General features: G+C 36.6%; 1 long non-coding RNA gene across 1 annotated transcript; it reads left to right on the top strand.

Moving 5' to 3' along the window:
• Positions 1-3,097: 3,097 nt before the first annotated feature.
• Positions 3,098-12,657, top strand: LOC131424591 (uncharacterized). The gene is made up of 2 exons (XR_009227887.1): positions 3,098-3,518; positions 6,250-12,657. It is a non-coding gene; the product is annotated as an uncharacterized LOC131424591 (long non-coding RNA).
• The last annotated feature ends 1,449 nt before the right edge of the window (positions 12,658-14,106 follow it).

The raw sequence follows: 14,106 nt of genomic DNA, 5'->3' as shown, positions 1-14,106 counted from the left end.
TTGAGATAACAGACCAAATATAATAGTCAATGGAAGGCTTAACCCCATTACTTAAAGGAAAAAAAAAACTGGGTTAATCCTCAAAAAAAATTAACTGCTATATGTAAAATATAAAGACATACCTAGAGCAAAACAATTAAGAAATGATATGAACAAAGAAAGGATAGAGAAAGGGATAAAGAGAAAAAGCAAATTTAAAAAAGGAAAAACAGAGATTTTTGAAATCCAAGAAACAAGAATGGAGACTAAAATCCATTATCAACACACACGCACAAACCTTATAATGCTACAATTCACAATGCAAACAAAATATTTATGAAAAAGTATTCAGAAAGTAACACAGCACTTTCCTCAGCAAAAATTACAAGATATTCAAAGAAAAACTGGAATACACAACTAACAGACTTAATCCATGACAAAAATTATTAAAAGTGGCTCCATAATTTACATATTACAACTTCAATAAATTACATAAAAATAAAAATAAAATTCTCTATAAATAGTATGATAGGGCTACGGGTATGGCTTATAGATAGAATGCTTGCTAGCATGCACAGGGAACTAAGTTCAATCCCCAGCAAAACACACACACATGCGCACGCGCGCACACACACATAAACACACACACAAACCATTATGACAAAACCAGCAATCCATAACAATCAAACATGAAAAAGATTTCTCACCTTGAAATTTTATAATTTTCTGTTAAACGGAGCTTGGAGCTTGAATCAAATGAAAATATAAACTGATATTGAGAACATCTAGAAAAAAATTAAAATGTAGCATCAGAGTCTACAAAATATAGCTAAAGATATTTAGAACAAAAGTCAAAAATGTGTTTGTAGTAATAAAAATTAGAGGATTAAATACATGAATTAGATATTCCACTTGATTTTCTCCTCCAACCCACTTTGGATTTAATTTCCTTTTAATGAAGCAAACCTAGATTTGAAAACAACATGAAACAAACCTACTTTGATTAAATTATGCTTAGAATTTATACTAGTAGTTGTAATATTATGGGAAAAAGTAAATAATCATGTTAGAATAATTGGGAACTGTGCTTTTCCGCATAAGAGAAAAGGTACAACACAAAATCAAATAAGTTAAAAATCCTATAGCACTCTATTAAAACTTAAATAGTATAACAAATTCTTGCTTTTTCTTTTAAAGACTACATAGTTTGTAGATCTTGTATTGAAAAGGCTGAGAAGTAATCATTTAGCCATGAACATCCTTAAGTGCACACAGTGTAGTCTCCAATTATCATTGTCATGAAGGCAATGAAGGCTTCTTGAGAAATAGTTGATTCTAGGTCTGAAGCAATAAACATGTTGTAAATGTACATACTACACAGGTAAAAGACATGTTGCAAGGACACCATCAGGACACTTGAAGGTATATCAAATATACAAAGAACCAAAGATGGCTAAAGATGAGCAAGTTAAACTTCAAAGCAAGTAATCACTGCAATTATATGAAAGTTATTACAATACGCAAATAGATTCAACAGAGAACTCCTAGAATCCATAGGAGATTAAACATAGCAGCAAGATATAAAATTACATGTAAAAATCAATATGCTCATTTTTTAGGCAATGAACAATTACAGAGAAAAATAAAAGAGATGATCCCATTTACACTAATACCACAAAAGAGAAATATCTTAGCAATAAATATAACAATGTGAAAAATTATAGGAGAAAAACTTTCCAGTTTTCCTGAAAGACACAAAATTGGGACTTGAGTAAAAAGAAAAGGAAATACTGTACTTCAATAGGAAAATGCAATATCATAAATTGATGCCAATGTTAAACTATTTTTATATAGCTAGATTCCATAAACAGAAAAAGATAAGCAAAAATAGAAAACACCCACAAACACACATGCACACACACAAAGCAGCAATGAGGCAGGACCAGCCTCACCAGATACTGAAATCTATTATATTCTTCATAATCAAAACAGCTTAAATTTAACAAATGTGTAAAATAAACAGTGGAAAGAACAAAAAATATGTAGACCAAAGAACAATAAAAAATGTGTGTGTGTGTGTGTATATATATATATATATATATATATATATATATATATATAAATTTCCTTCTTAAATCACTGAGGAGGTACTTTAAAAAAAATTAAGGCACTCATTTAAAATAGTCCTGGAAAAACAGATAAAATTGTTGTGTACATACATGTAAAGTGAAGGATATTCTGGAAGACTAGGCATACCGGCTTAGACTTTTTAAAAATGTCAATTAAGAAAGAAAAGGGTGGGGAGAGGGAGAGGGAGGGGAGAGGGGAAGAGGGAGAGACAAGGAGGGAAGGAGGGAGAGACTGGGGAACTGCTCTAAATCAAGAAAACTAAAGAGATTTCACAACTAAATGTAATATGTGTCAGGGTTTACTTAATCCCAGGCTTCTCTTTTACCAACAATAAACAAAGACATTTTGGAGACAATTGAGGAAGTCAAAATATACGAACTCTATCCTGATTTCAGTAATGTAGCAATGTCACATTCCCTAATGATGATCCTTGTACCGTGAATCTGATGTTATATGGCTTATGTCGATATTGGCGATTTTGCTCCCCTCGCCACCACCACACAGGTACGTGGCAACGTGTGGGGACGTTTTGGATTGTCAGTATTTGGGAAGGAGGGGATGCTGGTGGTATTTAGTAGGTATAGCCTAGACATTGCTTATTTACTACACAACATGCCCCCTCCACACGCTCCAAAAACCTTCTTGCCTCAAACGCCAACAGCCCGGTGGTCGAGAAACCCTGAGGTAGGAAACCCCTTACTCTCAGGGTATACACACTGAGCTATTAGGCTGAATCACACGTAATTGTCTTTCGTATAGCTCAAACATGGGCAGGATTTAAGGGTAAAGGATTACAATGCTCACAACTCTCCAAATCCTGCAAAGGGCCTTCCACCCTCGAGCGCCCAGGGAGCGGCTCGCTCTTCCCACTCGCGGGCAGGGAAACAGCCAACCTGCGAGGGGGCGGAGCCTATGCGGGGTGGGACGAGGAGGAGCCTGCGTGGGGCGGGGCGGGGGCGTAGCCCGCGCGGGGAGGGGCGCGTTGTCTCTGTGAAAGCATTGGGCGGCCACCCCCACTGGCCTGGGGCTTCATCCCAAGTTACCTACAGTTCCGCACTCCCTTCGGAACCTGCTAGTGATTACGACCGAAAGCGGAAAAGAAATCCCGGTGGAGGCTCCGTTGGCTTCTCCAGGAATGATAAAGATGCCTTCCCGGTGGGAAGATCGGAACCCTCCCTTGCAATCTGCTGAAGGCCATGGTGAGCATCCTTATCCTTTTGGACAGACCAGGAAGGGCCCGGCCATCCCCACTTCCAGGCTGGACTCCTCAGAGGTGCAGTTTGACACTCTCTGAAGCGGATTCTAAGTTCCGAGTCGGCCGAGCCTGGGCAGTACTACACCGCGCGGTACAAGTGCAGCCTGGCACACTCGTTCCACACCCGGCTCCTCGCCAGCAAGCCCATTCTCAGGTAAGAATTTTAAGTACTTTAAGAAATTTTTCTAAATAGACTCTCTAATTAAGGGATTGACACACTTATTCTGTAAGGAGCCAAATAGCAAATATTTTAGGATTTGGAGACCAGAAGCTGCCTCTGTCACAGATTCGTCTTTGTCAGTTTTAGTAAGCTTGTAAAATGAGAGGGGAAAAAAAAGAAAAAAAAAAAAAAAACTCAGCAGACAGTGATTAGAGGCTAGTCATGCACTGCCTGGCTCAGAGGCTGAGAACTCAGTGAGTTCCCCACCACTGCTGGTCTGACTTGCTCGCCTTTAACGACCTGGGTTCTGTGAGGATTGTGCTCCCCCCGCCCCCCACGTTGTGCTTGGGCATCACCCCTAGGCTTAGTTCACCATCTCTTAAATCCTACACTTGTGCTCCGCCTTTTCTCCTGGAGGCAGATGGTGAGTTCCTGGTATTCATCAAGGCCACCAGGAACCCCTGCTCCACCACCCGCCCCCTGCAGTGTGCATGAACTACACACACACAAATACACACTGGCAGCCAGATCATTCTTTGCTCTGAAGTGACAGTTACTTCTCATCTAAGAGCAAAAACCAAAGCCCCTACATTTCGAGTAAACTTGTTTAGTGGAAAACGAATTCAAGAAATCTCAAACTACTTATTTTAATAGCTTTTTTCCCCTAGTAAAAAATTTAATATATGTCCACTATGGTAATTTAGAAAATAATGAAAAGAATATAGACAAAAATTCTCCACAAACCTAATCCATATAAAATAACTTAAAATATTTATGTATTCTTTTAGTCCTTTTTTTCATCACAAACTGATAGGAAACTTACAGAACAGCTAGACTTTTTTTTAATCTTAAACTTTTGTTTAAGTACAACATAGAAAAAAGTGCACAAATTGTAAATATAGTTCAGTAAGCTTTAAAACTAATACAAACATACCCTGGCAATCACAATCTAGATCAAGAAATAAACTGTTAGAAGCATCCTTTGTTCCCTTGTCCAGTCACAGAGTTCTCCCCAAATATACGCACTACCTTATCCTTAGATATATGGGTAAGTTTTGTTATGTTCTTGAATTTTACATGAAATTATTTATTCAATAAGTATTCTATAGTGTTTGGTTTCTTTCACTCCATGTTATATTTGAGTTTGTGCATGTTTAATGTAACAGCTCTTTTTAAATTTTTTAATTGTTTATATGCTAATATGGTATTTAGTTGTATGAATATGCAGAATTTATCCTCTATATATCTGTTGTTTTCTTAATGACTTTATTATAATAGAATTCACATGCCATACAATTAATACATTTGAAGTATAGAATTCAGTATGGTTTTTTTAGTATATTCACAGATGAATGTAACCATTACCCACACTCAAATTTTAGAAAATGTTTATCACCTGAAATGAGCACTAGGGCATATTAAAGTCACATAGAATGTGGGAAAATATCTCATTAGATGGAACTGTCCTTAGCATAACTGTCAATTTAGCATAAATGCTGTCTACTAAAGACCAGTAGTACCATCCCAATCTAATGTCAAAATGTCTTCACAGTTTTTCAGAACATCCCTACAGTGAACAATATGGGCCTACATGCATTGAGAATCTTTGTCACATGATCTGCCACTGTTTCCTATGCTTATGTCTCAAACCATACAGATCTCTCTCCAACTCAGGGATTTGGGGATTGCTTTTACTTCTTATAGAATGTTCCTCCCCTAAATATTCTGTACTGACTCTTTTCCTCAGGTCTTTGTTCAAATGTCATTATCTCTGTTAGACCTATATATTCAATAAGCAAGCAAAAAGCTTGCACATTCTCTCCCATATACATTATTTTGCTGGTGCTGCCAGAGCTAATGGACTGATTGACTTAAACAACAAAGTTGTATTTTCTCAGTTGTGGAGACTGAAGTCCATGATCAAGGTGTTGGTAGGTTTGGTTTCTCCTGAGGCTTCTTGCCTTGACTTGTAGTTGGCCACCTGTAGTTATATCCTCCTGTGGTTTTTCTTCTGTGCTTATAGCAAATTTCCTCTTGTAAGGACACTAGTTAGATTAGGTTAGAGCCCCACCTTAAGCCCCCATTCTAACTTAATTACCACCTTAAAATCCTTATGTGCAAATATACTTACATTATAAGAAACATGAATTTTGTGGAAAGAATATGATTCAGTCATACTATCATCCATAGTTTATTTTTACCTATACCCCTTATTTTAAGTGCAATGTTTTAATTATTTAATTTGTTTATTGTCTCACCTTCTGTTCTACTAAAATATACTTTCCATAAGGGAGGGATTTTAATCAATTTTCTTCTCTGTAGTGTCTCCAATGAGTAAGAAATTGTAATTTTACTCAAAGCTAACATATGGACAACCTTAAATTTACTCCTAATAACTCTGTATCTCTCAGGGCATTTTTTAGACCTATTAGAAGTCCAGTAAGGCATGCTTTTTTAAGTTATGTTTGAGTTTCTTAGCAAAGAGGATTAGAATCGTAAAAGATCCAGCTTTATACCAAGGAGTATAAGAAATGTAATAGGTTTGTTTCCAAAGCAACAAAAAGGTTTACCTGATAAGTTGACTGAGGGTTCTTCCATAATACATATGAGTATTCAAGTTGCTGAGGACCCTTTCACACAGAAAAATGCTTAGAGCCATCATCAAAGAAATCCGCCTATTATAAGCTAGTTTTTAACCACCTTTTTTTTTTCTTTACGTGGTCAGGCTCAAGAAGTATGATGAGCTTTCAAAAAGAAAAAGAGATGGAAATCACCAACTATGCTGCCTACTGAATGAATATTTCTTTGTAGCATGTGCAGAGTCAAGGAAAATTATATTCCTGCATTGTATAATCTACCAACAGTCTACTTTCCTACTGTTTCAATCTAGGATATTCTTTAAAAAGCAGAGCCTGAGACATAGGTAAAGACATTCTGTTTGGAATTTGATCCCAGGGAGAAGGAGTGAAAGAGAAATGAAGAGGGAGAAATGGAAAAGATCAAAGCAAAACAAGGTAGTGTTTTCAAGTGGTACACTACTGTGAATGGTTGCATAATATATAACCTTCTCAAGAATCTTTGTTTCAGAGCTATATTCCTGAGGGATGAAAGGGAGAAATATTTTTATGTCAGCAGCCATCTGCTTTGTGTTGACAGCTGCAGTGAGTCCCCGTCACAAGGTGCCTCTCTGGTATAGGACATCACACCTTGCTGCAACAGAGAAGCTTTGGGACAGGAGGCTTGATTCTTCGTGCATGCTTGACATATGGCACTGTCAGCATGAAGCAGGGTAAAACTTCCTAGACTATTCACCAGAGCTGCAGCTGGAATCAGGTTAAAAGACTTGAGAGTACAGAAGAGGCATTTTATAAGCCTGCATAACACACGGTTAGACCTGTCTAAATTGGTTTCCTCCCTTTTTACTATAATCATAATATCCAGAACAAGTTGATAGAAGGGTTAAATAGGAAGGTTATATGTTTATACCAGTTTTAACCTCAAGTTTAACCTCAAGTTTATAAGAAAGAGAAAGTGACAGTGGAACTTGGAAAACTGAAAATGATTCTACTTGAAAAATTTTGACCATTGGAAAGAGATATTAGATACTGTCTAAACTTCTGTCATATCAGAAATAGTCATGAATTGTTTCGAGAAAAATGAAGAATAAAATTAACCATTTCATGTATCTCCATGAGCTTTATAAATCAATGTTATTAACTTTTCACAGGATACTACTTTCTACAGTCATACAACACTAGTATTACAAAGCTTACAACTAATGAAAAGAAACAGGCAGAAACATAAGAAGAAAAATAATTGGGATCACATATAGGGTTGTCATTAATGTTGGTTGGATTCTGGGGAACTGCATGATTTCGCTTGGCTTTCTTCTGTGAGTATTATCTACTTTTATTTCGTTTGGAATTTTCATTAATAGAGTGTAGTATTTGAGTTATTCAACTCAATATGTGTCGAGCTCCTGTTTATTAGCACTTTAAACATGCGAACAAGACGTAGAGCATTACATCCCAAAACATTAGAATTTCTGTTTTGTTTTTTTTTTAAGGTATACTTTAGAATATTTATTTACCAACACTGACCATAGGCTGGATCACAAGTCTCAACAAACTTCAAAAGATTGAATCATACTTAGTATGAATTAAACCAGAAGTTTATTACATAAAGATAACAAAAAAATTCCAGATGTTTGTAAGTTAGGAGCATAAGCCTAGTTACCAATGGGTCAAACAGTAAATCACAACAGAATTTAGAAAATATTTCAAAATGAGTTCTAATGAAAAAACACCATCAAAACCAAATTCTATGAAAGCAAATGCTTACAGCTCTAAATTCACACATAAGAAATTGTATAAAAATCTTGACTATTGCTGTTTCAAAAAGCCAGAGCAGTGGGGAGCAAGTGAAGGGAGAGAAGTAGACAGACATTGGACACCTGGTAGCAAAGGACTGATAATTCAGAGAACAACACAAGGCAAAACCTACAGTGGCTTTGATTTTCTGCAGATGAGCACTCTGGAGCAATTCAGGAGAAGGAACATAAGCAGAGCATTCTTGCTGAGTTGAGAAAAAGATGAGTTGAAACTGGAATGGTTTGAATTTTCAGGGTAGGGATTAAGTGAAGCGGAAGGTATGCAGAGAAAAAACTGCACAAAACATACATAGAGATCCTCTTGTGCCCATTGCTGAACATTAAGCCTAACCATACTCAAAGTTAACATTAGACTTGGAAACATTTAATTTCCATCTAGTTATAGTGGAGAGTCCTCCCTGAGAACTCCAGGGATTTGCCAAAGATCCCTAAAAGGTTACACATAATATAGATAGGGCTAACTGTTTTGAATAAAAACTGCCCCCTCCCCCCAAGAGCAAGTTGAATATTATAAAACCAATCTTCAAGTAACCACCTGCCTGAACAAAATCCAAATTTGTTAGTTGTAGTCCTGCAAGAAGCACATATAAAGATAGAATTTAATTTCTAAAAGATTTGTTTGGGGAAATTCCTCTGAGGGTTGAAATGGAGAAGAATCCAGAAGAGGTAGAATCTTCAGACCACATAACTTGTCTGACCTCTGTGAAGGTGCAAGGTTTAACTTTATGTGTGTCAACATTATTGGGTCACAGTATTAGTATGCCAAGATATCTGGTTAAACATTATTTCTGGGGTGTCCATGAGGGTGTTTCTGGAAGAGAATGGTATTTGAACACATTGAGTAAACAGACTAATCCCAGGTATGGGCAGGTATCATCCTATCTGCTGAGGGCCCGAATAAAACAAAAAGATGAAGGAAACATTTTTTCTTTGCCTATTAGGGTAGGACTCCATCTTCTGCTCTTGGGCTGGGACTGACAGCCTCAGTGCTCCTGGCTCTCAGCTCTTTAGAGGGCAGATCATGGCACTTAGCCTCCAAGATTACAAGAGCCAGTTCTTTATGATAAATATCTATATTAGTGGGTGAATGATTGGATAGATACGGACAGATCCTATTGTTTGTTTTTCTGGAGAACCCTGGCTACTATAGAAGGAAAAGGGAGGAAGGACCATTAAATAGTGGGACATTATGCTGCAGCACAATTACAGTTTCAGGTCAGCTAATGAAAAACACTGAAGCCAAAGTTTCTCATTGGAGAACTATTTTAGGGATAAGCCTGCATTAATATACCTGCTTTCTTAGTCATTGTTCTGATGTAGCCTTGGCAAGAAAATATCAGTGGGTTCAGAGAGCAGTAGGTGGGACACTCTTTCATATAAGCTCCCCTTAGCAAGAGATCTGACTGGTAAATTTTCATGACTCAGTTTATTCCTTATTCTGTACATCTTCATTTGGGCCTGGCTGCCACTAAGATGACTAGACACCAATGTCAACTTGAACCCTAGGCCAAATAATCCTAGGAATGTTTGGATATTCTCTTTTGCCAGTGTTAACATAGTCACTTTAGCAAATGACCATGAATTCATATGGGGAAGAACTTGAGGATTCATCACTATACCCCTCCTACACACACACACACACACACCATTTCTAACCAGGTCTTTTCCTTTTCCTTGTAGGAAACTAGTACCTCTTCCATTTGTGGATTCTTTATCTGAAAATTCCCTCAGGTTTTGGAACTGAACAAGGAATCATGATATTTAATTGGGGTAGTATCCTCAAACTCTTCCTTTTCCATATTCACCTTATTTGGTTATAGATATTTAGTTATAAATATTAAGCAACATCCTTGTTACTTGCTTGTGTGTTCTGCCTGTAGGGGTGATACCTTCAATTAATCATCTCACAAACATGCTGTGAGTCAAGCCCACTTAACTACCCCTCCAATTTCATTAGTTGTTAGATGAATTATGGCCTTTTTGCTTGTGGTATTAAGTTCCAGTCTTTGGGGACCTCTATTACTTCAGTGTCCATTACCCCTGAATGATATTAATAAGCCAAGCTCTGACTGCCTCATCATCAGCCCTGTCTAAAAAGAAGAGCCATCCACTTATCTTAATGATACTGGACCTTCACACAGGTACATTGTTGGTGGTCTTAGTGAATTGTGTCTTCTGGGACCCCCCCTTGGAACAAAATCTTGTGTGTTTTCTAGCCTCATATTATCCATTTCAGGATGACTATTTCTCTCAGCCTCTTTATTCCTTATCCTGCCCTTTACCAGATCAGTGTGGACATTTCAGTGTTGACCATCTCTACTTTTAGGCTGCATTAGTGGATTTGCCCTATCCCCTGGGGTTCTTTCTAGGATGCTATCTTAATCCATTGGTGTGGCTACAACAAATTATCTGAGACTAGGTAATTGATAAAGAACAGAAATTGATTTCTCCCATTTCAGGAGGTTAGAAATTCAAGGTCAAAGTACCAGTGTTCAGAGGGGCAAACTCTGTGTCCTCACATGACAGAAGGGTTAGAAGGGCAAAGGGGACATAGCTAGTTCTCTATAGCTCTTTGAATGGTTATGGTCCCATTCATGAGGGTTCCAACCTCATGGCTTAATCAACTCCTAAGCACACCTCTTCTTAATACTATCACATTGGCAGTAGAGTTTTGACAGTGAATTTTGAGGGGCATTCAAGGCTACCACAGATTTGAAAATACTATGTCCTGATAAAGTTCCTCTAAATAAACAAATGCTTGGTTTCCTAGTCTTGTTCTGGCCCCTTAGTTAAAGGAATGTTAAAATTCATTTCTCCACCAACTTCATGCTGATTTTAACTATAATTATCTTCCTAGCAGCTAGGAAAGAATAAAGGCAACTTAGGAGCACACGCCTACCTATTGCCTTGCTGAGAATGGGCCTTTCTGGCATCTTCCATGAGAGGAGGAGCATAACATTCCACAAAGTACTGCCCAGACACATGACTTCATTGGTAAGCTCTTCCCACATTTAAGCAGGAAAAAAATATCAAGCTTAATGATTTTTAAACCTAATAAGAAAACATAAAACACTTCTCAGCTTATTATAGAAGACAAGCATAACTTTGATACCCAAATCTGACAGACACATTGCAAAAAAGAAAATTGTAAATGGAACCAATGTGCAAGGATTGGCAAATGAGACTCAAAAGCTCACAAGAATAATGGATTTTATTCATTATAAGGTTACACTCATCTTAAGATTATGTAAGTCATGCAGCACACTCAAAGCAGACAGAGGTCTTGAATAGTGTCCTGGACTCCAAGATGGTTCCTTCTTGAATTGGATAAACTTTTTAGCCAAAATGTAGTGATATGAGCCTCATGACCATTCTTAATATACAGCATGTTAGGTTAGGATGTTTATCTTTCTCATATCCAGGTGTTAATGTAACTTATACAATATTTTCTTGAGAACCATGTTTTGTAAGTTTATATACAGTTTGGTTTTCTTTTTCACAATCAGTCATATATCAGGGATATCCTGTGAAAATGATTTATAGATAAAATTTTACCTCCTAGTAATTAATATTACATTATTTGAATGAAATATATTATCAATATGTGTACAAGAAGATTCACCTACATTGCCTACTTTTTTTCTTTCCTGAAACATCTCCCAAGATGTCTCTCAGAGAGAAATTAATCAGAGGCTAGCTGATTAACTCTTTTTCTACTCAGAAGCCAATAAAGATCACAAATCTTGATGCTCAGATATTAAACAAAATATTATCAAATGAAATATGCAATAAAGAGACTAATACATCATGAATCTGGTTCAACATTTGAAAATTAATTCACATATAACAGAATAAATAAGAAAAAAAATATAATAACATCAGTAGATGCAGAGAAAGCCAATAAGTCAACAATCATTAACAATACAAATTATCAGCAAACTAGAAACGGAAAGGAAGCTTTCTAACCTGATTAGGTTAATAATCTATTAAAAATCTACAGATAGCCAGGCACAGAGGCACATGCCTATAATCAGAGCAACATAGTAGGCTGTCAGGAGAATCACAAGTTTGAAGCTAACCTGGACAATTTAGCAAGACTGTGTCTCAAAATACAAGTGCCTGGGGGTATGGCTCAGTGGTAAAAGCACCTATGGGTGCATTCCCAATACCACAAAAATAAAGGTAAAATAAGTAATCTTCCCCCCAACCTCACATTGAGATTTAAGATGAATATGTTCACTTTTAGCAACTCCGTTCTGCATTTCACTTTATTTCCTAGCCAGGCAAAGAAGAAGTGGGATAAGAGAAAAAGCAGGAATTAATATTGGGAAAGAAATAATGAAATGTATCACTGACTACATGATTGTGAATGTAGAAACTCCAAAATATTCTCCAAACCATAAGAATGATTGTATAAATTTAGCAAGGTCAAAATATCATGTTATTGCACATCCTTACATTGGATCAACTGAACAAATTCAAATATTTAATATTTGCAATAGTATCAAAAGCCACAAATACCTAAGAGTAAACATTGTAAGATTTACGGGTTTTCTTCTTTTTTTATCTTTTATTGATTTAATGTTTTTAAAATACATGACAGCAGTGTAATGTATTACAATTCTTATTACACATATAGAGCACAGTTTTTTGTATCTCTGTATATGTTTGTGTCAATTTATGCCTTTTTACATGTATTTTGGGTTTTTTTGCAATACAATTCTTAATAAAAATATACCACAATTTTTCTTATCTATGTATATAAAGTATGTTGACACCCAATTCAAGTCTTCATATATGTACTTTGTATAATGATGTCCATCACATTCCAACAAACCCAGAAAACATTAGTGAGACATTAAAGAAGATTAAAATAAATAGAAGTACAAACAATGGATGGAAGACTTAATAGTTCAAGATCAATGTCTTAAATTTACTTCTGTATTTGTAGACAGAGTGAATGTAATCCAAATCAAAATCCCAGGTGACTTTTTTTAAAAGGAAATCTATAACTCAATATAAAATGCATATGGAAATAGAACCTACAATTGCCAAGTCAGTCTTGTATAAGAGCAATAGGGCTTACTAACACCAGATATCAAGACCCATCACAAAGCTTCAGAAATTGAGACCATCTGGTCTTGGTACAATGGTATGATAATAGACTACTGGAATAAAAGAGAGTAATAAAACTGGGCATTTTTTAAATCTAGAGTCAAAGAAAGCTTTGTTCCTTTCTTCAGTACCTATCCCCTGCCCAAGCTCACTTCCCCACTCAAACTAAATTATAAGCAGAATGTTTTGGGAAAAAGAAACCACAAAAGAGCCACCAAAAGAAATATGCAAAAGAAAAGTTAGTTATTGGCTTTTTAGTTTCAAGGACCAAAATCACAGCATTCAAAATCAGAGTTGGATGAATATTTGTCTAGCGAATTTTCTCCAGGCCATACTCCTCCAAACTCACTCAGAGGAGGAAAAAAAAAAAAAAATCTCAGCACTAAGTGAGAAAAATGTAAATTCCAGTTGGAAAGAATACAGGAAACTTGATTACTGTTGAAAGTTCCTGACAAGGAGTTCAATATTGAAAAATAGAATGTAAAAGAAACCCCAGAGAAAATGTGCATTATCTAAGAATGGAGAGACTCATGCCCTTGCTCCTGTCTGATTAGTGAAAGTGGCTTTGACACTGTGGCAGTGGATACTGAGGTTAAAACACCTGCATTGAGTGCCCTGGGACATGGATCCTATACTGCCTCTTAGTCACCATGGGGTAGGGAGAGGGAGGTCAAGAAAATTATTTTCTTGGTATAGTTAAGAACATAAAGAAATTATCGTAACAGCTGACAGACCCAAGAGACTCTTGGCAAAGATGCAGTGTGAATCTCTGGAATGCATCACATGCCAGCACAGAGGGAGATATGATTGAATTCCAGAAAGGACCCTGTTCATATCAGTTGATGCCAAACATTGATAGATGCCAACCAAGAATCAGATGCCATGACATCGCCTTGTTCCCTGAATCTTAGGTGCAACTCTGAGTAGAAGAGGAGAACTACGTTCTGAATGTTTATATGCCCACCCCCACTAAATTCATATGTTGAAATTCTGAGCCCCAAAGTGACAGTATTAGAAGGTGAGCCCTTTCAGAGATTTGTACAGTTGCCTGAGGTGGTTTCTTTTATAACTACACAA

The sequence above is a fragment of the Marmota monax genome, unplaced genomic scaffold (genome assembly GCF_021218885.2).
Source record: "Marmota monax isolate L192 unplaced genomic scaffold, Marmota_monax_Labrador192_F-V1.1 WCK01_AAM20220418_F8-fsc00053, whole genome shotgun sequence".
NCBI classification, from domain to species: Eukaryota; Metazoa; Chordata; class Mammalia; order Rodentia; family Sciuridae; genus Marmota; species Marmota monax.
Note: the sequence above shows the minus strand (reverse complement) of the source record. Positions and strands in the feature narration are given on the sequence as shown.